This window comes from Engraulis encrasicolus, chromosome 17 (genome assembly GCF_034702125.1).
Source record: "Engraulis encrasicolus isolate BLACKSEA-1 chromosome 17, IST_EnEncr_1.0, whole genome shotgun sequence".
NCBI classification, from domain to species: Eukaryota; Metazoa; Chordata; class Actinopteri; order Clupeiformes; family Engraulidae; genus Engraulis; species Engraulis encrasicolus.
Window position 1 is genome coordinate 20,585,573 of NC_085873.1, and position 27,278 is coordinate 20,612,850.

At 42.3% G+C, this 27,278-nt stretch overlaps 1 long non-coding RNA gene across 1 annotated transcript; it reads left to right on the forward strand.

The window, feature by feature from the left end:
• Positions 1-26,934, forward strand: LOC134467310 (uncharacterized). The gene is made up of 6 exons (XR_010038512.1): positions 1-308; positions 3,055-3,220; positions 20,979-21,053; positions 23,865-24,030; positions 24,516-24,584; positions 26,573-26,934. It is a non-coding gene; the product is annotated as an uncharacterized LOC134467310 (long non-coding RNA).
• The last annotated feature ends 344 nt before the right edge of the window (positions 26,935-27,278 follow it).

Sequence of the window (27,278 nt, forward strand, 5' to 3'; positions counted from 1 at the left end):
AAGGTCCACTCATGAGAGCACCCATTGAAAATGAATGGTAACGATTCGTAACGCAAATATGGCGTCTGCCCACACATATCCCGCCTTTCCGGTTCCACGAGCCAATTGCCTACTGAGCTGCGCTGTCACTGATCCAATCATCTGGCCACATCGACGCACGCGTGATCAAAGGATTTTACGACTGTTCAAATCTATCTGCTAAACAACGGTCGGTTGACGACGTTCATCGACAGCTGATAATCATGTGTTCTGCGTCTAGAACTAAGGCAACGGTCCTGAATCCTGATGTTCATCCTAAGGACGAAAAGGTATAGTACGTGTTTTTCGAGAAAATAAATGTTAAATGTATCCACTTATATAACTTATGTCCCCCTTACGATAGACACGATTGTCTTTTTTGGGAATTGAGGGAATGGTTTGCGTAAGGTAGCGCTAGCTCTAGAGCAGTGTTTCTCAACTGGTGGGTCGCGACCCAAAAGTGGGTCGCGGAGGGGTCATGGGTGGGTCACGGAGCCTTGGTGTAAAAAAAAACGTAATTCTAAAAAAAAAAAAATCCAACTTTTCCGGCAACAATTTACAACTTTTATTTTGATAGGCTTGTGAACAGTCGTCATAGATACAATCTAAATGTTTATGCGAGATAGATAGTGTGCAACCGGCCATTTGGGTCTTGGTTACATTTTGAGAATTGCATTGAATTGACTTGAATGCTAAAAAATTGGGTCGCGGCCAAATGAGAGTGGAAAATGGTGGGTCCCAAGACTGTTCCAGTTGAGAAACACTGCTCTAGAGAAAGCTACCGCTACAGCACGTGTGGTATTTACTGGAGTGTGTATTTCAAAATTAGGCTTAATCGGTACGTAGTACTATATATTTGGGTTCTGATTGTGTTGTTGTTCGACGCTTCATAAATCGGCCTGTCTGCTATTGTCACAGCCTAGCTTGTCTTTATGCACATAATTATATTGACAACTCATGATATTTATTTGACTTGTTGATGTCCAAAAGATTAGTATCCTACTGCTTTCCTTTTCAAAAGCTATGTATTCACTGCCCAACTCCACTGGGAAACCTAAGCCTAATAGCTGTGTAATTGGGTTCATAGTTCACGATGTTGAGAACTTTACTTTTAAAATGTATTCCCCTATATATATTCCAGATTACATGGCTCAAAATGTAGTATTGCACCCAAAGTTACTGTATTGTAAAACTGTCTCTACCACACCAAACCCCTCCGTCATAGCGCAGCTGTATTTGAATTATTACTAACATAACATAGCCTTTATTGTCATTAACAAGGTACATAAAAATTTTAACTCTCCCTTTGAATGGCACACAACATTAAATGAGAGGTGGTGTCCTAATTTGACCTGTTCAACCATGAAATAACCATGAAACAACAACAAAATGTTATCAATAATAGGAATTTATTTAATTGTTGACGTTATTGTCCCATTCATTCGTTTTACGTTTCTCTCTCACACACACACACAGTCACTCACACACATTTGATTATTTTTAGTTAATTTTGTAACATCAGCAAACATTAGGGCTAGTGTTCAGGCACGCCAACTTCCTTGCCGTCTTTTCTTTTTGCCTCTTCCTTCCCTCCACATCCTCATTCATCCTCTTAATTGCGGCTCCCACCCTACACATGATAATTTTTTTGGAGGCCACTCTTTCGATTTTCTTTCCATGTGTAGGGTGGGCTTCTAAGATCTGTTCAAATGCCCCCTCATGTTTTAAGAGGTCCTGAAGGGCTCTTGTGATGCCCCTTGATCCCCAGACCCGTGGCAGGGCTCTCTTGATGGCCACCTCAGATTTTTTTTTATAGCCAACCCGAGCACATCTGAGGGGTTGCACAGGCCTGCAGTTGAAGAATATTGCTTCTGCCTTAAGCTGGGCTTACTCTGTACAACTGTTGCCCCGATTTTGCCCTGATTTGGCACCCGCACGACTTTTGAGATTCGGGCCGATTTCTTGCTCAATCGCAGGTCAATCGTGAGTCTCGCATCGTGCAGTGTACATGGGGTAACGACAAGCGATTTCGCCTCACGATCGTGCAATCGCAGGGTCGCAAGAAAATCAAAACGGTTTGAAATTCTGGTCGTGGCTTGTGCGTAAATCGCAGAGTTAAAGCAGTGCTACGACCCGATTTGACACTTCACATGCACAAATTAATAGGGCCGTGCGATTCGCTGTTGAGCGCGACCTCATCTCCACCTCAGGTGTGCATGTTCCCTCCTCTGCAGACCGGGGAAACATGCCTGTCGCGTCGTACGGTGGAAGCCTTTCGGTCGCATCCGACTGTTGGCTCGTGTAGTGTGAGGACGTGAGTCGTGAGCTGTGAACTTTTAAACAGTGAAATTCCATCGTGCAGTGTGAGCAGAAGCTTAAGACCCACAAGTGAAAATATCGCACAGTTTATACCCGGCTTGAGGAAGGATCCCTCCCTCATGGCAGTGCTGTATGAATGTTCTGCATCATTGTGCTTTGTGAGCACACGCTCGCATTCACTGCACTGCCCGAGTTCGGGGTCCTCCTTCACCTTTTGGCATACCCAGCCGGCCACATAGTTGAGGGCTTCCTCCTCCCCTTCCCGTAGTTCCTCATTGACGCCCTGTGATTTCCAAATACACACAAAATTCAATGCATAACTGTAGATAGTTTGCCTGCCCCCAACTAGTCATATTTTTTGATTTCATGAAACATGTCATTACCTCCTCGGGAGCCTGGGTAGGTAGCTGGTTTGATGCTGGAGTGATGTTCTAGAGGAGTGAAACACATTGCAAATGCAGTCATTCTTTCAAGGATGTGTCTTTGTCTGGTGCATTAAAATTCGATTAAAAAAAAGAACAGTAACTGAAAAAAGACGAGAGTAGTTGGGTTACATTGGAGTTTGATTTAAACAAAATCTTGATTACACTGGGGAACTATGGCTACTGGTGAGATGGCATTGACCATTGTTTTTATAAGTGTTTTTGCCGTTTCAGTCTTTTTTTGTTGTATCGGTCTAACCTGAAGTGTGCCTCTTCCTCCCTCGCTGGTCACCAGGACTGTTGAGCCGTCAGGCAGGCAGTTCGTGCCACTTCCCTCAGCATCAACCAGGCCTGCGACACACGCACTTTTGAGAGCTGAGGCAAATTCCCGGGCTGTCGGGTGAAAACGATGCCCCCCTTTCCCTCTGATTACTGAGAAAAGGTTCTGCAAAGGAGGTCAGGTATGAATTGCATTGCATTACGTTACGATATGATGGTCAAGCATATAACACGCATGTCAACATGTACTGAGATTACCGAAGCAGATAGTCTATGGAGTTTTTACATTGGGGGTGTACTCATTTTGCACCTCCATAATTTTGTAACAATGGGAAAGATTTGATGCAATCAACCTTTCCTGTTGTAAGCTCAACAGATGTTGTTAAACTCAATCTCTGCACCAATTGGAAATAACTTGTGTAATTATTGAAATATGTTTCAAAATGTTGCTTTTCAATGGGGTGTACCGTATTTTCCGGACTACAAGTCGCACTTTTTTTCATGGTTTGGCTGGACATGCGACATATACTCTGGTGCGACATATATATGTTTTTTTTTCTCCACGGGAGAGCACTATGTGCGCAACTAGGCCTATGTTGTGTTGCTTAATACCACTGATAGAAAAAATGTTACAACTTAGCCTATCACAACAAAAAATAGCATTTACAATGACGACTGAATAGAAATATAGCCTACCACCCAAAAGAAGTTAATATAGCCTACTGCTGAGTTCAAGCTGAAAGTAATTAAATATGCAGCCGAAAATGGCAATAGGGCAGCTGAACGAAAGTTTGGATGCAATGGAAAACTGTTTGGGGACTGGAGAAAAGCGGAGGAAAATGTGCTGATGAATACAGGATAAATGTGTTCTCGAACAACGCGCGCGCTGCGAGTCAACGGTCTTGTTACGGGCTCCATGACATTGCCAAAGAAATGAATAGGACTTTTGCGGAAGTCAGGGAGCTCGTGGATGTATCGCGTTATGCAATGCAATCCCCTCTCGTGGATTTATTTGCGCTATGCAACGCAATCTCCTCTCTATCCGAGAACGAGCGTCTGTGTTATTAAAGACAGTCAGCCGACTTCCAGGTGAAAATCGGTCATTTCCGCGAGTTTCTGACAAACGAGCACAAAGTGACACTACCATAGGCTACACAACATGGATGAAATCCCCCTCACCTTTGATACCGTCATGGGCTGAAGTCTCAGAAAAGGGGGTAAAGAAAGGCGTGCTCTGGAAACGGAACAAGTTGCCTCGAACCCTCCCACGGTCCAAACGCAAAACAAAGCCGAAAATTGAATGTTGTTCTGACTACAAGGCAACATGGCGCGTTATCACTGTTTCTTCCTCTTTTTCTTTTTGTGGTTTTATGGCGGTTGGCAAACCATCTTAGTTGGTGCATTACCACCACCTCTGAATGCGTTGCCACTGCTTCAGATGCTGGTTTAAAACAATGCCATCTTTGAGCAGCAGCTTACCATGCGCCAGTTATCACAACATAGATTCCATGGATAGAATAACCTTTCAAAAATGTGCGACGATTAGTCCGGTGCGACGTATATATGTTTTTTTCATCTTCAAAATGCATTTTTGGGCCGTTGCGACTTAAACTCCGGAGCGACATATAGTCCAAAAAATACGGTACTCAGTAACATTGGGCACTGGATAAGTAGGATGTAGGATATTTTATTGTTGGTGGAATGAACGTTATGTTGCGTACCTCCAGGCAGTCCTGGTTTAATTTTGAGGTGCATAATACGGTTATGCCCTCACTCCGGAGCTCCTTGTGTAGCTGCAGGACGCTGTGAATGCTGGCCATCAGACCGGCATGGCAAGGTGGTGGTGTCCTGTGAGATCTGCAGAGGAGCAATATTTTAAGCGCTTAAACTGGCTTAAGTTCTATTACTAATAAATGTGTGGTTTTAGTTAATTTCTTAAGTAACTTACGCAAAGTTCCAAGTTTTCAGCCACCCCAAGCAGCTCTGGAGGTAGTCAAGCCTACTGGAGTTCCCAGTTATAGGTCGTCTCCAGTACTTTTTGTTCTGTAGGCTCCTGCCAAATCAAATTAAAATTTTAGAATAAGTCGTACATGATGTACAGCCTGTTTTCCATACACACAACATGATAACCAAAGCAAAAAAAGGGTGGAAATGTTACAATGTTCATCCTGGTGTCAACATGTAAGGGCGACACTTGCTCTTGCCTCCCCTTGCAGTTTGAATATCATTGCTGGGAACTCAGATGAGGTAACAAGTAAGATGTTGGACAATGGGAATTGTTGCCACTGTAGCACAGTTTTAAAATGAGGAATGAGTCATGTAATGCCTGTATTCACATGCCCCATTCACTACTGTTGAGAGAATATCTTTTGATACAATATCTGAAGAAGTGGACAAATCACAAAAAAGTAATAGGGGTGAGTAGAATGGTGTGTGTGGAGGCTACCCTGTAAGCCTCGGCCTGGACTGCAGGTGTTCTCAACGCGCAGCAAACATGGAATGTCCAGCCAAAAAATCCCTTTGGGGTTGTTCCCCGTTTATTGCAAAAACTTTAATTTAATATAAAAACTAGATCACCTCTGTGCTGTTGTGCTGTGCTGTATTAAAAGAGATATATCACATTCGGCTGGCACACGGCAACGGTAAGAACCGTGTGTTCCCCAGTCCAAGCCGTCATTAGCCCCTAATCATGGGCACCTGTATTTCTACCTGTGACTAAGTGAGCTACCATAACAGTGAAGTGCTCCCCCAAGTGGCTAAATCTAAAACTACGCTAAACCTACCTATAGGTGAGAATAAAATGGCTCCTACACCCCGGCCCCTAATTATGAGTGAATACTAAACCATAATTACCCAATTAAAACTAAGGAGCCATTTGTGCAGAGCTAATCTTAAGTGACACATTTCTTATACTAAATCTTCTTGATGCAGCCAGGTCGTCGCCATCTGGTCATGTAGTCGTCTGGTCATCTCAGGTCTTGGGACTTTGGTCTTCAGCTTCTATGAAGAGGCATGACTGGGTGGTTGGCCAGTTCTTACTCTTCACTGGACTGGATGCACATGTCCCCTCGTCTTGAGATGCTTGCCCTCCGTCCCTTCTGCCACGAGCCTCCTGTAGCGCCTGGATCCATTCCGGGGACGTCATCAATGGGAAACTTTCTCCAGGTCTCATTCGTGTTGGTCCCTTCTGGTCAGCCGCAGCCTGGTCCTCTTGGTCACCAACCTTTAATTTTTCTTTCCACAGCTCAGGAGGGTTAATGAACTTTCTCTTCTGTAACACACTTAAAACCAGGTCTCTTAATCTGACATTCAATTCAAAACGTATCTTTAATTCTTTAAAATCAGAAAAATAATTAAAAGACAATTGTGTTGCCTGCATTGGGTTGTGAGGAATGAACGCATTCGGCTGTGGTTCTCTTTCCACTTCAGGGTTCGCAGAGATCAGAGGCTGAGCCATGATGGTAGTAGGACCCTCTTCTTCCTCCTTCACTCTGGACATCCCCTCTGGCCGGTTCAGCTTTGCGTCAGTCACTCCGCCCTGTACAACCTTTGTGAATTCACTGGTAACAATAGGTAGACATGGGTTATCAGCAGTATTCTTTAAAACATTCATGCCTGTCTGGAAGACTGATTCCTGTGGATGGAGGTCAGGCTGCAGTTCCTTTCCTGGAATCTCCTCTGCTCGGACAGGATTGCCTGCAAGGGTCACATCTGCAGTTCTAAAAGGTAAGTCAGAACAGTTATGATTTTCATGGTGATAGACCTTCTTGACATTTGGCTTGGGTTTTGCAACTACCAGTTTCTGTGGCTTAGAGACTGAGATCCTATTGGCTGTGTGGGCAGGAGAACCACACCTGCCTTTACCTTCACTGCCTCTCAGTAGACCACCCACGACCCACCCCACTAGGGTCCTGTATGCCCAAGGTCCTTCACCTTGACTATTAATTATTTCCCATGGTTCCATGAGCTTTGGGGCATTGGTCCCTATGAGCAATTCCACCCCTGCATCAAGACTGGGAATGTTGATGCCTTTCAGATATGGCCATTTCTTCAACTCCTTTTCAGTGAGAATGTTGCTTCTTCCCACAGGCATTGTTTTCTGTGTAAAAACTTCAGGCAAATCCATAAATTCATCTCCTGTCATACTAGAAATTTGAAAGCCATTGATGGAGAAGGAAGTGACTATCTTTTCCTGGCCAAGTGGGCGAAGAAGAAAGTCTGTTTTGGCACCTGAAGCATTCAGCTCTCTCATAAGATGTTCAGTACAGAAAGAGGCTGAGCTCCCAGGGTCAAGGAAAGCGTAGGTGTTGATCACGTGACTCCCAGACTTCACCTGTACAGGAACAATGGACATGATCTGCTCATCTTCCCCGGCCCCAGTATGGCCACACGTCTGCATCGACACAAGTGCATTAGTGATGGAAACATTGGAAGCTTTAGGTTCAACATGCAGCACTGTTGGATGGCTCTTCTTGCATATATCGCAGGCCAGAGGACCATCACAGGAGGTACTTATGTGACCTGGCATGAGGCAGCGGAAGCAGAGTCTATTTTCTTTCAAAGCATCGAGTTTTTCTCTATGTGTCATTTTCTCAAGAGCAGAGCAGTTCACTATTGAGTGCTGACCTTTACATACAAAGCATGTTTCACAGTGGTACATCTGTGCAGATGGCTCTCCATGCTGATGTTGGGGAGCTGATGGATTTGGCGGTCGGACAGCATCGACTGCAGCAACAGTGACATGTCTGCTTCCTGGTGGCCCAGCCTTGGACTTAAAGGAGGGCGGTGGTGGTGTACCCTGCAAGTCTCCAAAGAGAGGGTCGGACAGAATCTTCACCTGGCGTTCGATGAAGATCACGAAGTAGGGGAACCTGGCCCTGGACCCACGCTTCTCCTGGAGTTCCCACGCAGTCGTCCTCCACTTTTCCCTCATCTTGTATGGTAACTTTGTCATCATCAGTCGAAGATTAGACGGGACGTTCATCTCCTCCTGGTGCTGTAAATCCTCCATCACATTACAGCAGTCTCTTAGAAAGATGGAAAAAGATTGTAGGGCAGTAACATCGTCAGTTTTCATCACTGGCCATTGCATCGCCTTGTCAATATACGCCGCAGCAATTCTCATTTCGTTACCAAAATGTTCCTTTAAAAGATTTTTGGCCCTATAGTAGCCTTGCCCGTGAGCCATGTTAAAGCAGCTCCTAACCAATTCTCTTGGCTGCCCTCTAGTGTATTGGTCAAGGTAATAAAGACATTCTTCTTTGTCATTAGTCCTCTTTTCGATGGCTTGCTCAAATGCTCTTATGAATGCAGCATATTTCAAAGGGTCTCCATCATACTCAGCAATCACTCTAGGTGGGAGAGAGGCTAAAGCTTGATTTTTTACTAGCTGGGCCGTGATGTCATTCTGGCGTTGCATAATGTCATACACAGTAGGTGGAGGTTTAGGCCTACCAGAGGACACAGCATGGCTTGCCTGTGTCAGAGTGCGCGCATTCCTGTGTGTAGATGGTGGCCGATGTTGCACTGGAGCAGGGTTAGTGTTCTGTGGCCCATGGATGTTCACTGATGCTCCAGATGTACCTGATGGTGTCTGTAACACTGGAGGAAGAGGGTTACTAGGCCCAAAAGAAGACTGGGCTTGAGACCGATGGTCATCTTTAGGCCGCACAACAGGTGGCACCGCACTGTCCTGCTTAAACAAAACAGCTTTAGGGTGAGGGACAGAATGGTTGGACTGCTTCAATTCTGCATGAAGATAAGCATTCATTGCATCCTCCCCATTCCCATCATCATCATCATCATCATCACCATCACCATCATCACCACCACCACCACCATCATCCCCATCCTCATCCCCATAAACATCATCTTCATTTTCAAGGACAGACAACTTAGCTGTAGCAGCTTCCAATTTTGTCTCCATTTCCAGCTGTTCCTTCCTTCTTTTCAGTCTTGCGCTCTGCATTTGAAGAGCTTCTTCCTCTGCATCCATGTCATGCATCTTCCTTAAAGCAGCAGCAGATTTTAACAAAGCAGCCCTATCAGCTTTAGCCTTTAAACGAAAAGAAGCAATACTGGAAGACCTTGAACATACAGATGATTGGCCTTTATGTCTGAACCTTTTACTTGACACATTAGAAATGCTGTCATCAGGATTTACTTCAGGTAATTCATGGGCATTAGGAAGTTGGGATTCATCCTCAGAAACAGCACCAGCCAGCCATAGGCGCACATGATCTTCAAATTTACTGATTTCCTTTGTTTTTTCCACAAGCCATTTTTGCTGTGTTTGAAACTCTGGTTCTGGCATTGGCATCTCCATTAGTGTATTTTGGGTTTCAATTACCTCTTTGCACAAAACAGAAAATTCATTTAAATATTTCTTTATGTCACTGATTGTATGAATTGTCACCCTTGCAGCCAAAAGCTCATTTATCCTTCGTTTTGCTTTTCCAGCTAGTGTGAGCTTTGACTTACGATTCTTTTGCAGGTTGTCACACACCATTAAAAACCCTTTTGGTGTTAATTTCTTCACACGTTTTTCTGTTTCATCCTCAGGTGCATTACTTGGCGCGTTGGTGCATTCTGATGCAAGAGCAGCCGTAGCCTCACCAGACTTTTCTTTTTCTTCACTCATGTTGCGCACAAGCACCACTGGATAAAAATCAACACTTCAAAAATAATGCCTTGATAGCCAATAGTAGGCCTACAGTCAGTGTAGCCAATTAAACTTCAAGACCCTTTGTGGAGGTGACACACATGGGTCTTCAAACAGCACAGCACAGCACTTAAATCAAAGTTTTTTCTCTTTTTTTTTTCCTTGTAAAAAGTCCACATTGAACAGTAACAAAACAGATTAAAATTTCAGCAGCACAGCATATAGAAATTTCACTCACGACAGTCCATCAATGCCCAGGGCATCACACAGGTAAGCAAGCCGTTTTCCAATTACGGTTACTCACGTCCAATCTGTGCAAGTTTGTTGGAGGCGCGGATAATCCAAACTTTTCCAATAGCTGGAATCCTCTTGATGTCCACAGCGTTTTCAGTAAAATATCCTTTGTTTGTCCTGTTTCCAGTGTGTATTTCCTTTATGTCGATAATCCTTTGTTCTCAGTTCAACTCCATTGAAAAAATGGGCATGGTTCTTACTATGTGGAGGCTACCCTGTAAGCCTCGGCCTGGACTGCAGGTGTTCTCAACGCGCAGCAAACATGGAATGTCCAGCCAAAAAATCCCTTTGGGGTTGTTCCCCGTTTATTGCAAAAACTTTAATTTAATATAAAAACTAGATCACCTCTGTGCTGTTGTGCTGTGCTGTATTAAAAGAGAGATATCACATTCGGCTGGCACACGGCAACGGTAAGAACCGTGTGTTCCCCAGTCCAAGCAGTCATTAGCCCCTTCTTCTTCTTCTTCTTCTTCTTCGGTAAGGGTTATTGGCGGTTTACAAACAAAGTGTATTACCGCCACCTACTGGGCTGAGGTGTGATCCTTTTTGGGATTTAACTACTCGCTGATTATATCACAAGGGGAAAAACAAAACAAAAAAAAAGAGGTAATAACAAAATAAATAAATAAATAAATAAATATCATCATAGCTTAAATAAATAATCAAAAGTGCAATGTGGTGTTCAAATCCTTTCTGCAAGTCCTGTCTCACTCAGGAACCTAACTATTGCTGACACTTGGGGTGCACTCAACAAGCTCTGTAGTGTTAGAGGTGTCTTAACAGTCCTTCTCAACTTTTCTCTCTCTTCATTATATTGTGAGCAGTGCAGAAGTACGTGTTCCACTCCCTCTCTTTCATTACAGTATAAGCATGTGCCTGTCTGGTGTTTTCCTATTGTAAATAGACCACTGTTCAGGGCTGTGTGCCCAATCCTCAGTCTAGAAATCAGAACCTGTTCCCTGCGTGTCTGGTCACCCCCCCACCTAGGACCAACAGACTTCTGCAGTTGATAAAGATGTCTCCCCTTCTTGTCTGTGTCCCATCTCTCCTGCCATAATTTATTAACATTTTCTTTAATTACTGTTCTAAGTTCTGAATTATTTAGTGGAACTTCAAGTTCAACTGCATCCGCCTTAATGGCTTCTTTTGCCAGGTAGTCTGCTTTTTCATTGCCCTCTACTCCCTTATGTGCAGGGACCCATAAAAACTGGACAAATAAATTTTGTTGTGTCAAAAGAAAAACAAACTGGTGAATTTTATTTAATAAATCTTGGCGACATGTTGAATTCCCACTAAGGATGCTCGTCAAAGATGACATAGAATCTGAACATATGACTACATCCCTAGGCTTCACTTCCTCTATCCACTGTAGGGCCATCAAGATAGCAAGCATCTCTGCTGTATATATAGAGAGAAAATCAGATGTCCTCTTCTTAACAGCAACATCAAACAGAGGAACGTAAAAGGCTGCTCCTGTTCTACCATTTTCAGTTCTAGAGGCATCTGTATATATCTGTGTGGCATGACCATACATTCCATCTATGAATTGTTGTATGTTTTGATAAACAGCTCTAGATTTTAAAATGTTCTTGGCTTGCATATTGACAGTGGGAAAGCAGAACAGCCAAGGTGGAATGGTTGATCCCATGTCAGTGTTACATAGGGTTACATTGCAGTCTTTCACTAAACTAGCATGCAGTTTACTTTCCCACCCAAAGCTACGCATAGATTTTCCATATTCCCAGCACTCAGTAAGAATTTGCTTAGTGGGGTGGCTGTCCGCACTACCCTGCAGCTTAGACCAATATGTGGACGATATCTGTAACCGCCTTAGGTCAAGTGGCATCTCCCCTGTTTCCACCTGTAATGCAGGGATAGACGATGTTCTGAACGCACCACAGCAGATACGCATTGCTGACGCTTGTATCCGGTCTAATTCTAACAGGGTCGTTTTAGCAGCTGAGCTGTAAACAATACAGCCATAATCTATGGCAGGTCTGATTAAAGCAGTGTAGATCCTAATGAGGGATGTCCTTGAGGCCCCCCACTCATTTCCTGCTACACACTTAAGTACATTGACACTCCGCTTGCATTTATCTACTGTCTTCCTGATATGAGCTTTAAAAGAAAGTTTGACGTCAAACCACACACCTAGGTATCTGACACTGTCAACCTGCTTAAGCAGCTGTCCATACAGAGTGAGATTAACTGAAGGATTGACATTCTTCTTGCTAAAACAGATGACCTGGGTCTTCTCGACTGACAGATGAAAGCCCCACTCATGTGACCATCTCTCAACCTGACCAATGGCCGTTTGCATTCTGTCCTGAAGGATATGGGTATTTTTCCCTCTAACCCATAATGCCCCGTCATCGGCGTAAAGGGCTTTACTAAGTCTGGCGTCCACATAATCAAACACATCATTAATCATGATATTAAAGAGTATTGGGCTACAAACACTCCCTTGAGGTGTACCATTCTGTATACTATAAGTATTTGAGTGAGCTAGACCAACTCTGACCTCTATAGTCCTGCCTTTCAAGAAGTCCCTAACCCAATTAAACATTTTCCCATGGATTCCCATTTTGTGTAGCTTTAACAACAGGCCCTCTTTCCAAAGCATGTCATATGCCTTTTCAATGTCAAATAAGACTGCCAAAACTGTTTCTTTATTTACTTGTGCTTTCCTAATCTCATTTTCCAAACAGACAATAGGATCCATAGTTGTGCGGTTACATCTAAATCCACTTTGATGAGGAGTAAGTAGACCTCTTCTCTCCAAATCATACACCAACCTTTTGGTAATCATTCTCTCCATAAGTTTACAAAGATTTGAAGTGAGTGCTATGGGCCTATAACTCCTCACATCTGCCTTATCTTTGCCTGGCTTCGCCACTGGAACAATAGTTGAGTGTTTCCAACAAGAAGGTAGTCTACCTGACTCCCACACTCTATTATACAACTTAAGGATCTCATATTTAGCCATATCAGACAACACATCAATCATCCTATAACATATACCGTCTTTACCTGGAGATGTATTTCTGGCCCCTACTAGTGCTCTATTTAGTTCGAATAAAGTAAAGTCCTTATCCATTACACTATCACTTACTTATCCAATATATCTGCATTATCAACAATCATTTTCATCCTCCACTCAACCTCTTCCTGTGACAAGTTTTGCGAGCTGTGCACCTTCACAAATGCTCTGGCCAGCATCTCCGCTTTCTCTGCATTACTAACCGCCTCCCCAGAGCTATCTTTAAGTACAGGCAAAGAGAAATCCCTTCTCACTCCACCCATCTTCCTGATCATTCCCCATACCTCACTGACCTTAGTTTCAGCTCCAATAGTGCTGCAGAAATCCCTCCAGTACCTTTTCTTGGCCTCTCTCACTGTCCGTTTAACTACAGCCTGGGCCCTTTTATAGACAATCAGATTATCATAACAGTGGTTTGATTTAAGCTTCCTGAACGCTTTGTTCCTGATCTTAATAGTTTCCTTGCATTCCGTTGTCCACCAAGGGACCATTCTCTTCTCCCTCACCCCTGTTGATTTACCTATCGTCTCTTCTGCTGTCTCATACAGTATACCGGTTATAATTGTGTTCGCTTCTTCAATATCATCGGTTTCATAGGAGAAATTCCCCAAAAGTCTTGCACTAGCCTTCATGCTAAATAGTGCCCAGTTCGCCTCCCTCATCTTCCACCTAGGACACCAGTTTTCCTCCAACCTTACATCAAACTGGTTTATCTTTACAAAGACAGGGTAATGATCACTTCCCAATGGGTGCTTGTTAAGGACATCCCACTGACTGCTTCCTGCAATACGCTCTGAAAGGATAGAAAGATCAATAGCTGACTCTGTTCCATGAGCTGTATCAAACCTAGTCCCCCTTCCGTCATTAAGACACACTAGTTTAAAATCATCCATAAACTCCTCAAGTATATCTCCATTGTCATCAGTCTTTATACTACCCCATAGCGTATTGTGTGCATTGAAATCTCCACAAAAAATAATCCTACTGTTCCAATTAACAGGGACGCTTTCAAGCATTTCTCTCGTTATCTTCTGACAGGGGTTATAGAGATTAACAACAACAAAGTTAATATTATCTACCCATATTTCAGTTACTATGACTTCCATTTCTTTGTGCAGACTTAAAATCCTATAGTTTAATCCTTGTTGAATAAAAGTAGCTACACCCCCACCAGCTCCCATTTCTCTATCTTTACGTATGGCAGTATACCCATAAATGACAAAATCAAGAGATGGTCTCAGCCAAGTCTCCTGAACACAGATAATATTTGGTTTAACATCCTGATCATCAATAAAATACTTAAGCTCTGCCCCATTAGCAATTAGGCTTCTGGCATTCCAGTGTAGTATAGTCAGTCCCATCAGGAGCCACCACCACATGATTGCTGGCTTCCTGATGTCCTGGCTGATAAAACTTCGTCAACTGAGTCAAGAGATCTCTTCTCCATCCCAAGAAATTTTTCTGCTGCTGATATGATTATATCAATTTTCTCCGTTCTCGTATTTGCCTGTGCTGTGCAATTGATAACATAGATCATAAAGGCAACAAAAGTTTTCTTTTCGATGATCAGAGTGTCTTCAGTAATATCACATCTCAAAGGCGGTGTAACAGTTTGAGAACAGAAGGGTGCATCAGGTTGAGAAACAGGTTGGGAAACAGGGGGTTGCCTTAGATTAGGTCGTGATTGGTCTACCTTTTTAATAGCATCAGCGTAAGTAAGTCTTTCCTTTACTCTTACATTTTGTACTTGTACCGCTCTCTTATGTGCAGCACACCCCTTATAAGCAGCACTGTGTTCCCCCCCGCAATTACAACACTTTATCTTGGCACCATCTACGCATTTGCCATATTCATGCTCGCCTCCACATTTAGCACACCTTAGACTAGCTCTGCAGGCTGCTGCAATATGGCCAAACCTTTGGCACTTATAGCATCTTGTCGGAGATGGAATGTATGGCCTAACCACATAACTCACGTAACCAATGCTGACCCTACTGGGTAGTTCATTTTCATCCATGCTAAGCATTACTGAAAGGCTTGCACTTTTAACTCCTTCTCTTGTATATGGTAACCGCTTCACTTTAATTACTTTAGCCCCTCTGACATGCATCTTAATGTCATCTTCAGATAAGTCTGTTGATACACCCGTAATCACACCCAAGACCTTCCCCCTCACTTCCCACTCCTGAGGCTGAATAGCGTTCCCCAAAAAAGTTTTACATTGCAGTAAACCATGTTGTTGGTCTTTATTTCTACAGGTTATCATCAGGTTGCCATCTCTTAAAGGAATGACTGCCAAAACATTTCCAACTAGTTTCTTGACCTCCTCGCTAGCTTTAATAGGGTTCACAGTACACGGTGATTTAAACCTAAGTACAACCTTGAAAACAGGTTCGTCTTTTCCCTGAGCAAGTGGTTGAGAAAATAAACCCTTCCTTTTCTTACCCCGTGCCATCTCCCAGTCATTTTTACCAGTACAGCGTTCAGAAGCATCAGCGTGTAATGTTGCATTATCAACGCCACCTGTAGCCATATCCTCTACTTCATCAGCCTCGTCTTCCCCCCCACCCCCACTATCCATCCTACTCACGGAATTCAAACTTTTCGTAGATCCCGGATCACACCTCAGTCCCAAAGCTAAAGCGGCTTCTCGTGCTCCACTATCCATACAACACAGTAGCCAGCGTTTGAAACTCGCGCACTTCGACCATCAGCGTCCTCGTCATTAGCCCCTAATCATGGGCACCTGTATTTCTACCTGTGACTAAGTGAGCTACCATAACAGTGAAGTGCTCCCCCAAGTGGCTAAATCTAAAACTACGCTAAACCTACCTATAGGTGAGAATAAAATGGCTCCTACAGTTTGTTTTAAGCCAGAAATAAGGCCCCACATGCAATGAAGGGGAACTATGTTTTTTTTTTTTTTGCATGTGGGGCCTTATTTCTGGCTTAACACTAGAACTACCACGGAAGGGTCAATTGACCTTTTTACCTAAAAGCCCCACAAGAGGGTCATTTGACCCTTTGGACCCCCTGCGGACACTCCTTTTGTTGTGGAAATGTGGCTGTTAGCAGCTCACAGCTGTCACTTGAGACACAGAGTGTGTGTGTGTGTGTGTGTGTGTGTGTGTGTGTGTGGATCATTTCCAATGCCTGTTGAGTGCTGTATCTCTGCATCTTCGTTCCTTGGAGAGGAGCTTCTTTCACCACAAAATTCTTGAGGGAAGTGAAGCAGTAGTCCACATGCACTGGTATTTATCCATCTAACAATTGCCAGGTTGCATTCACATGAGTTGTTATGGTCACATGGCATGGGAGATTCACACGTTACAGTTTTTCTCGATTGGTTTGGCTAATTTCTCGAAACTGAGATGACATTCTCAAAACAACACGGACAAATCCCCAAACCAACTTGCAATTTCCCAAAACAGAATGGCATTTTTCATTGCTTTCATCAGATATCAAATGTGTACATGTACATGTCTCAAATGTTTAGTACATCTCTGCAGATGGATATGTACAAATACCCTTCAGTTGACACATTCAGCATACATTTAGCACATTTTCCAAATAAATCGACCTTGCTTATTTAAACGAATTAGACAGTTCTCAGTCTAATGGTTGCCCTCTCCAAAACACGTCAGCATTATTTCATTGTGTAAGTCATCATATGCAAAGTGGTCTACGCAATTCCCAAAACAGTCAAGGACATCATATTTTAAGGATTTCATTACATAGTAAATTCATGACAGTGTTCAACAGGTCAGATGGTATTGTAACTTTACTAGTTAGTAGTTCTGTTTTGAACAATTGCTAGTTGCTTTGGCATTTATCCATGTTATTTTGAGAATGTTATCTCTGTTTTGAGAAATGAGCCAAACCCATGAGAAACCTGTGATATATGGGCATTACTTTCTGTATATGAATTTACAGTAAAGAAAGTTGCTGATAAATGTCCTTGGTAAATTATCTGTGTTGTCAAACTTCAATGGTTTCACTCACTTTTTCATTTGTATACATAGTCGAAATCTGTTAGCTGAACGTACAGTAGATAAAACACCTAACCATTTTGACTGGCAGTGCTTACACAATGGCAAAGGGGCAATGCATTTTGGGGGTACTGATGATATATGTGGGGAAGAAATTTAGTTTTGACACATGGGTAAACTGTTTTTGGGGTGATATGAGCGAGTGATGAGGATCCATGTAGTTATGCTGAACCATCCAGTTTATTTTGACAGAAGGACTAAATGAATGCAAATGAGCCAAAGCAATTGAGAAGGATCTATGCCATTTTGATGGTACTGACTATTTATATGTGAGACTGTTTAGTGCTGATGCAAGAATGAGGTGTTTTGGGAGGTATATGACATTTTGCTAGTTATCTGAACTGTTGTGCAGAAGTGTAAGAATGTTTGGCCAAATGACCCAATGGTTATAGGAATGTCATCTCAGTTTCAAGAAAGCCAAACCAGTCGAGAAAAACTGTAATTCAACCATTATCTGGTTGCAGTCATATGATTCGTCATGATCACATGGGACATTTACACGTTCATTGATGACTTATATGAAGAAAATGTGCTGACATGTTTTCAGGACAACCATTACACTGAGAATCAACCAATTGGGATAGATCAGCAAGGTACATTCATTTGAAAATTCTACTAAATGTAAGCTGATTGTGTTAACTGTAGGATACTTGTACATAGCCATTTGCAAGGATGTACTAAATGATTGAGACATGTACAAAGGCATTTGAAATTTGATGAAAGCAATGATAAATGCCATTCTGTTGTGAGGAACTGCAAATTAGTTTTGGGATTTGTCCATGTTTTGAGAATGACATCTCAGTTTCAAGAAATGAGCCAAACCAATGGAGAAAAACTGTAACACACTGTCCGCCAAACTGTGCTATCTGTCTTTGCTGCTGATATCTTCATGCAAGTTGCTATTTACCTGTGGTGATTTTGGAGGCTGACAGCCCTTGGGAAGAAGCTGTCTGTCCCTGTTTGTCTTGGCTGTTAGCACTGTAAGGTGTGACCCCCTCACCCCTCACCCCACACACGCCCCCTAACAGCCTCATTACCATAACAAAATGAGTGATTAGTGTATTAGGTAAAAGCCGCAGGGTCAAATGACCCCTCTCTGGTATTTCTAGGTAGGCAGAAAAATCCTGGTAGTTCTAGTGTTAAAACATACCATGATGACCTCATGACCATGATGACCTAATTAGATTCGAAGAGCAATGGTGATGGCGGACCGTGGTCACTCCCATTGTAACTCGGGGGGCGAACGCAGACAAGTGAAAAATGAATGGGAGTCAATGGGGCTAAACGGCCAATGCTATATTTGTGAAGGCTCTGTGCACTACTGCGTAAAGATGAGTGCACTAAATGTCCAAATTTTCATCACAACCACTCTAACTCTTCCCAGACAACATAAAAACAGGGCTTTGTGTGGAAAAATCCCATACTAACACTAACGTCAACTTTACTTTAAAGTTTAAGTTAGTTCTGATCTTTGGTAGTGGCTTTACCTAGAGTTAAGGACGTCAAATAAACGGTCCAACTTCTCCACAAAGTTGGCCGTGTGAAGCGCCTCCTCCCGCAGGGTGCCATTTAGCACCATGGTCTTCATGCCTTTTATAAGGAGATGAATCAAATAATTAACTTTGTGTTTGCGTTTGCAGTCTTGCACAGTGTTCAAAACTTGTAATATCTCCAGATATAATCGGACATTCCAATTTTCTTTCTCTTCATGTTATGAAGATTACTCACCAGCTGCTACAGAATGAGAGAAAACTTGGGTTGCAAGTTTTACCCTCATGTTCGCAAAGGGTGGCAGGTTTATGTGTTTTTCGGTCAGCTTTGGGGCCATACGGATGGTGCTTTTTCGGTCCTCCGTGTAAAACTCCCTAATGTGTGTCCAGGAGACCTCTTGCCCTTCAATCTGAGGTAATGGACATTAATGCATGAATAACTTCAAATGCTAACTTTCACATGCTTACTGTGCTGTATTTCCATTATTACAGCTGTAAATGTTGTGTAAATTTCATTATTGTATTACGTGGATCGGATGTTTTTTCAAGTTGTTCCTGACAGACTTGAAAAGATGGGGCACATCGAACAACAATGGAATTTTGCTGTTCCCCAAGTGCAGTAAGTTCTTAGGACTACCGTCCTCCTGCAGCATCAAAGTTGCCCCAAGGTTCTTCATGGCCCGGACATTTGTGGGACCCTGGTCACATATGACACACTTAACCTGAAAGTGCAACACAATATTGTCACTCCAATTTAATACCTGCCTGACAAGATAACTACAACAAAGCAAAGGGATTTTGTACAACAAACCTCAAGGCCAACGCCCTCTAGTAATTGGACGGCCTCCTGCAGCTTCTTGGCGATGTTATTACTTGCCATTGTTGTTTCAGAGAGGAAGAAGGCAATGGGCTAACAAAAAAAGGAAGGGAACTGTATTGACGGTCTTTGTTCGCATATGTTGTGAATTATTTACATATCATTTGACTGGGTAGAATTAAGATATTTTTCCATCCGCACCTGCTTCCATCGTCCACAAATTCCCCGCACCATGAAGACCATTGCCTGGCTGGCTGGCTTCCCTGAATCAGACAGGCCCTCAATGGCATCAAGCCTGATGCTGTAGTCAGCATGTGGCTTGATGGACATCTCGTCCAGGACGAGCGCACACTTCTTTTGTTTTGGGGTCATGCTACTTGTTTTCCCCTTGATCTTCCCCAAAACCCCGAAGAGAAACCCAGGCTGTGGAATAATGAAGAAGATACTGGTTGGGTGATGCTCATAGTATGATTGATAGCAGAGGTAAAAGTTCTTATGTGGTGTCATTACATCAGCAGCAATATTACATGGCTACAACACCAGTTACTCCATTATACCTAATGAGCTAACTAGGCTGTGTTACTAAAAACATAACAACGACCAACCACAAATTTTATCCAGTGCTGATTTAGCTAATTGACCCTTCCGCGAAGCCCCTCCCCCCCCATAGCAACTGTTACTGTATTCCTCAAGCTTTTCGGTCTTGTTGTTCCTGACCGACTTGAACAGATGGGGCACGTCAAACACCATTTTGATTTTGCTGTTTTAATAGTCATATTATACTTGCCTCAAAATTTCCAAGACTAGCCATCAAATGGCGGGACAGCGTGCGTGCTGATGGGAGTTGAAAGGTTTTCTTAAGTTCCCCATAGCACCGGGGGCTGTGGTGGTACAGGCGCAGAGACATAACTTTTTGCTCCTTGGTATACCTCTGGCCATGATGCTTGGCTCTGGACAGAGCCATTTGCCCCTTCAGGAATTCTTGGGCCTTTTTTGGCAGGGAGTGGGAGGGATTGGGTCTTTCTCGCATTTGGTGTGCAAGGCTGTTTGGACAGACATCACATGCAAGTTCATAGTTTGACTTGGGAGTAATGAGGTGGTCATAGCAGAATGTACGGGCTGCTGAGACTGTGCATGGCTCTTACTTGTGCAAGATGCCATACAACAGTGTTGGGTATAGTTTGAATGCACATACCTTAGCTGCATTTTTTTAATTTTTAGTGATGCCCGATGGCGGTGCTGCCTGAATTTCAGTCTCTCTTTCTTGAGAAGTGATTTGAGATGTGCGATTTCCTTTGGAACGCCACCCCCATAAAAAAAGCAATAATTTGTTAGTGACAGCAGCAATTGAATTATTTGTTCATTTATTAACCTATAACTATGCCCTTTTACCTGGTCTTTTTTCTCCAAGAGTTTTTCCAGATGGCTTGATCTGCCCATCTCCTCTGCGGTCTCTGAAGCCGAATCTACATAAATGTGGGTAAGAGAACATGCATTTTAACGTGTGTGTGTGTGTGTGTGTGTGTGTGTGTGTGTGTGTGTGTGTGTGTGTGTGTGTGTGTGTGTGTGTGTGTGTTTATTTATTTCAGTCTTCCTCGGTGGCCACAAAGCTGACTTTAAACCCATGAAGAAACCATCATCACTGCACTCAAGTACTATAACTGGTAAGTAAACATTTTTTTTATTTTCAATTGCTCTCTACCACAGAAGAAGTGCACATACACTGTAGAACAGAGGGGTGTCAAACTCAAATGCACAGTGGGCCAAAATCAGAAGCTGGTATGAAGTCGGGCCGGATTCAATGTATTCAAACATGCTCTGAGATTATGCATACAGAAATGTATACTCAAAGTTAAAGCAATTACACAAATACTCATTCCCATCATATAGTTGCAACTGTATATTTACATTCACTTTTTTGTCAAAAAAATACATACATTTTTTTCTGATTCTCTGACTTAAAATCGGACAAAACCTGTCCAATTTTTAGTTGATAAGGATTTATACAATTTTTCCGAATGTCCGAATTCTTTCCAGATCCAAGAATAATGAGAGAGAGAATTTTATACGGTGTTTTTCAAAATCAAAAGCTTACATGCACTTTATTAGAATTTGGTCTAAATGCCTTCGAACATCAATTGTGTCAAACTTTTGTAAATTGTTCTCACATCTATTATGACCATTTAAGCTTTTGGTCAACTCCTGTAGAAAAACTGTAATAGCTGGGCCATATGTGTGGGCATCAGTTCATATGCATGTTGTGTCAGCTCTGCCAACGAAGGCTCAATAGGCTTTAAGTCAGGGCTTTGTGATGGACAATCCAAAACATTCACTTTGTTGTGCTGACAATATTTTAACTAATTTAGTGGTACGCTTTGGGTCATTGTCTACTTAGGAAGACCCATTTGCTGATTTGCAAGAAATGTGGCAGTGTTTCACGATGTTGTTTCAATATTTTTTTCCACATACTCCTCTTTCTTCATGATGCCATTCATTTTGTGATGTCCTAATAGTGTCCCACAATGAATAAACCCTATAACTTCACACTGCCACAATTAAGCGGTAGCATGGACCTCTCTGGCATACAAGATTGTTAATGGAGAAATGCATTGGCAAACATGCAAGCCTCGAAACACCATTCTCAACTTCAACCATAAGGGTGGCAGCATCATGTTATGAGGTTAATTTGCTGCAGGAGGTACTACCTCACTTAGTACACACCACAAAGTTATTATTTAATTCATATTGAGCCTGAAAGGGCAGAGCTGGCACAGCAGGTACACTATGTGGCCAAAAGTATTTAGCCACCTGCCTTGACTCACATATGAACTATAGTGCCATCCCATTCCTAACCCATAGGGTTCAATATGATGCAGGACCACTTTTTGCTTTTTTGCAGTTATTACAACTGCAACTCTTCTGTGAAGGCTGTCCACGTGGTTGGGCAGAGTCTTTATAGGGATTTTGACCATTTTTCCAAATGCTCATTGGTGAGGTAAAACACTGATGTTGGTTGAGAGGGACTGGTTCTTAATCCTCACTCTAATTCATCCCAAAGGTGTTTTGTCGAGTTCAGGTAAGGACTCTGTGTAGCCCAGTCAAGTTCATTCACACCAGACTCTGTTATCCATTTCTTTACGGACCTTTTCTTGGGCACTGGTGCACAGTCGTGTTGGAAGAGGAAGAGGCCCTTTCTTAACTGTTCCCACAAGGTTGGGAGCATGGGATTGTCCAAAATGCTTTGGTATCCAAAATCAGTCACAACTGGAACATTTTGGATTATTCCATGCTCTCAACCTTTGGAATGACCTTCCTCTTTCAACATGAATGTGCGCCAGCGCACTAAGAAATGGAGCAGCCATAAAGAAATGGATAAGACAGTCTGATATGAATGAACTTGATTGGGCAACACAGAGTCCTTACCTGAAAATGACAAAACACCTTTGGGATGAATTGGAGTGAGGATTAAGAACCAGTTGCACTCCAGCAACATCAGTGTCACCTCATTTTGAGCATTTGGAAAAATGGTCAAAATCCCTATAAAGACTCTGCCCAACCACGTGGACAGCCTTCACAGAAGAGATGAAGTTGTAATAGCTGCAAAAAAGTGGTCCCTCATCATATGGAACCCTATGGGGTTGGAATGGGATGGCACTATAGTTCATATGTGAGTCAAGGCAGGTGGCTAAATACTTTTGGCCATATAGTGTATGTGTAGTAAGGCTTACACACATGGCCAAGTTGTTAGAGTTTGGTCAAGAGAAAGCAACCAAAAGTCTTGTTTAAATATTCATAGTGAATTGTAAAATAATTTACAAAAAGTTTGACCCAATTGATGACGTTTAAAGGCATTTAGACCAAATTCTAATGGAGTGTATGTGAACTTCTGATCTCGATGAAAATGAGGAAAAAATAATTTTGTGTTTTTGACCATATGGTGTATGGTGTATGTAAATATATGGTTGCAACTGTATATTCTTGTTTGCGCTGTTACACAAACTTTGGCCCACTTACAATTCGTGTGCACAAAATGTTGATTCAGGTCATGTTTTTCATATTGATACAAATGTGAAATGTTCTGGAGGGCCACATAAAACGACTCTGGGGGCCACATTTGCCCCCCGGGCCTTGATTTTGACACCCATGCTGTAGAACATTGTAGGTTCACGGGGATGTAGGTTTACAGGATGGGTCTAGGTTTTGCATCTGAGGAAAGAACTGGATTGCTGTTAGAACAAAAAGTGAAAGTACTGGATGGCTCGGTTTATTCTCCTCACTCTGTTTCACTAATGTCATGGGCGTATTACTATCCGTGCAAGTGGGGCTGGTGCCCCCGGGGCCCAACAAATATGCAGATGTCGATTGCGATATCAGAGGCCTCTATTCTTTAGTTGTACTTCATTAGTTGTACTTCATTTGTTGTACTTCATTTGTTGTACTTGTGTTGTTGTACTTATTTTGTTGTACTTATTTAGTCTGTTATGGCATAAGTGAAGAGAGAAGAGGGAACCCAGAGAGAATGTGCTGGGGGATGTGGTGACGGGTGACAGCAGTTAGAGGGCCCTCGGCGACAGGACATAGGAACCAGAGGGCCCCTAGGCCATGTGGTACAGCAACCAGATGAGTCACCAGCAGTGTTGGGTAAGTTACTTTTAAAAAGTAATGGGTTACTTTACTTAAGTTACTGTTATGAATTGTAATGAATTACTTTACTCATTGCAAAATTTAAAAAGTAACTAATTACTCATTACTTTACTTTACTTCATGCAAATCCCCTATGCAAAACTAAATGCGCAAACAAGATATAGGCCAACAATTAAGTATGACTGCAAAAACACCCAATTAACGAGTTGCAATAAGAACTCCGGGATAGATTTTTCAATGTTCAAGTATGTCTTGAACCTGGGCCTAGACATAAGTAACTGCTGTGGCCAGTCTTACGACAATGCAAGTAATATGCCAGGAAAGTACAAAGGGGTTCAAGCTCATCTGAAATGCATAAATTCATTCATTTATTTCCCCTGTGCTGCACATTCATTGAATTTAGTTGGTGTCAATGTTGTTGACAGTAGCCCAGAAGCTGGGTGTTTCTTTTACTTTCTGCAGGCATTGTACACACATTCTAGGTGACCACAAAGATGACCTGACAATCTATGAAGAACTCCTGATGACTGCACTCAAGTACCATAATTGTGGTAAATCATTTTTTAAAAAAAAAAAAATTTGAATTGCTCTCCACCACAGAGGATGCGCACATGCATTGTAGAACAATGTAGGTTCACAGGGTGGGCCTGAGTTCTAATTCTGAGAAGAAAAGAGAACTAGGTTGAAGGGTAGCTCACTATTTTGAAGAAGCTGTCAAATGTTGCCGTTGCATATGCAACATTTATGGGATCTTACAGTCGAACTTGAAATTATTATAGCAAAGTGAGATGTTCAAAATTATTAGCCCCCTGACACTTAATAGTTAATTGTGTACCCTTTTTGACCCACAACTGACAACAACTTCTTTGAATGGTTTTTCACTAGGTTGGTTCAGGTCTCCTGAGGAATTTTGGTCGATTCCTCCCTAGCAAACTGTTCCAAATGGCCCTTATAGCATGGTTTCGTGCACGGGTGGTATTTTCAGCCCTTGCTTCAGGTTTAATATTGGATTGAGATCTGGGCTCTGTGCAAGCCATTCTATAACGTTGGTCTTGGTATCCTTAAAGTATTGCTGTACTATTTTAGATGTATGCTTTAGGTCATTATCTTGTTGGAAGACCCAGCGACGATCGAAGTTCAAAGTCCGAGCAGACTGCATGTTTTCCTTCAGAATTTTCTCGTAATCTTCCTTTTTCATGGTGCCATGCACCCGAAACAGACTGCCTGTACCTGAGTCAGTAAAACAGCCCCACAGCACGATGCTGCCACCATTGTGTTTAACTGTATGAACTGTGTTCACAGGGTTGAAGGCCTCCCCTTTCTTAGCCATACACAGGCAATGTCCATATGCCCAAACAGCCCCAATTTTGTCTCATCAGACCAAAACACAGACTTTCAAAAGTCATTTTTCCTCTTCAAGTATTCACGGGCACACTTAAGTCGAGCTCTGATGTGACGAATTGGAGTTGTTTGGGTTTATGGACATTGCCTATATGGCTAAAAAAAGGAGAGACCTTCAACCCTGTGAACACAGTTTATACAGTTAAACATGGTGGTGGCAGCATCATGCTGTGGGGCTGTTTTGTTGCCTCAGGTACAGGCAGTATGGTACGGGTGCATGGCACCATGAAAAAGGAAGGTTACATAAAAATTCTGAAGGAAAACATGCAGAAGTCTCCTCGTATTTTGTGCTTAGATTGTCATGGGGTCTTCCAACAAGATAATGACCTAAAGCAAACATCTGAAATAGTACATCAATATTTCAAGGATACCAAGACCAACGTTGAAGAGTGGCCTGCACAGAGCCCAGATCTCAATCCAATTGAAAAACTGTAGCAAGTGCTGAAAAAGACCACCAACCCATGCAATTTGGGCTAGTTGGAACAGTTTGCAATAAGACCTATGCCAACCTAGTCAAAAAACATTCAAAGAGGTTGTTGTCCGTTGTGGGTCAAAAAGGGTACACAATTGACTATTAAGGGTCAGGGGGCTTATAATTTTGAACAACTCACTTTTGCTATTTTTTGTTGAAACTCAGTGTGATTATAAAATATCCCAACGAAACTTGTTGGACAATGTTTTCATAGTGCATTTATTTCAATAATAAAAAAAAACATTTGTTGTCAATGATCATTTTAATGGAAAAATCAAGAATTATGTTCAATTTCTCAAGGGGGGCTAATAATTTCAAGTTCGACTGTATATCAGTGAAGTACTGCCCAAAATTCTAACTGAAATGAACAGGGTTCCCACGGGTGCTTGAATTCCTTGAAAATGCTTGAATTTCAATTGTCTGTTTTCAAGGTTGTAAAAATGCTTGCATTTGTTGTGAAGTGCTTGAAAATGCTTGAAATTTAGGGGAAGTCTAACTCTATGTCTAACTTGTTAACCCTTATCTTTATATGGGCAAACACGGTTAGTCCACTACCGTTTAAAGGTGCTGGAAAACGTGAAAAATTATTGCTGGAAGGTGCTTGAATTTGTTCATGCAAAAAGGGTGGGAAGCCTGAATGAAGCATATCACCTTTCTTATTAACAGGTGGATCCTCCTGCTGAAGGAGAACGGGGACGGCACCTGGAGCCAGGCGTTTCCTTTGGCCCTTTAAGAGAGAACCACAAGTTGTGCCTTCACATATAAAACTGTAAAAAAGTTGCATTGTTGTTGAGATGCTTGAAAGTTGTGTTTATGTGTGTCATTGGGTGCACAGGTGCAGCATTAACAAGTATACATACTTTGCAAATGAGGTATTTCGGACTGAAATGGTCCTCGCAGACCACATATCCTCCTTTTTTTCCCTCCTCAGCTGTCATTTTTACTCGGAGGTCTGCCCTTCTTGCGTGGTAGAGCCACTTTTCACGCCTGTAAAGATTACAGTTCCAATAAAGTCTCACTGTTTTATACACTAGTGTTGTGAGTGAATGAATTACCCATTTATGTATTATGTATAAGAAGTTAATATTTTGTTTAATTCACAAGTATATTTAGTTAAGTTAGCCTATGTGCAGTTTGCAGTATGTGTTGGTAATGTTGCATTTTAAAATGCCCCCCCTACAGATTACAATGACCAAAACTGGAAGGATGTTTCTTAATAAAATCTCTCAATTTTTGAGTGTAGTAGCTGTAATCTGATTACCACCTTTGAACTAGTAGGCCTAACTGCAAGGGAATACTTAACTAATGTAATCAGCTACTCCAAGATTGTGTGCAGTGTTTACGATTTCAATAAATTCTCCCTTTGTAGTGC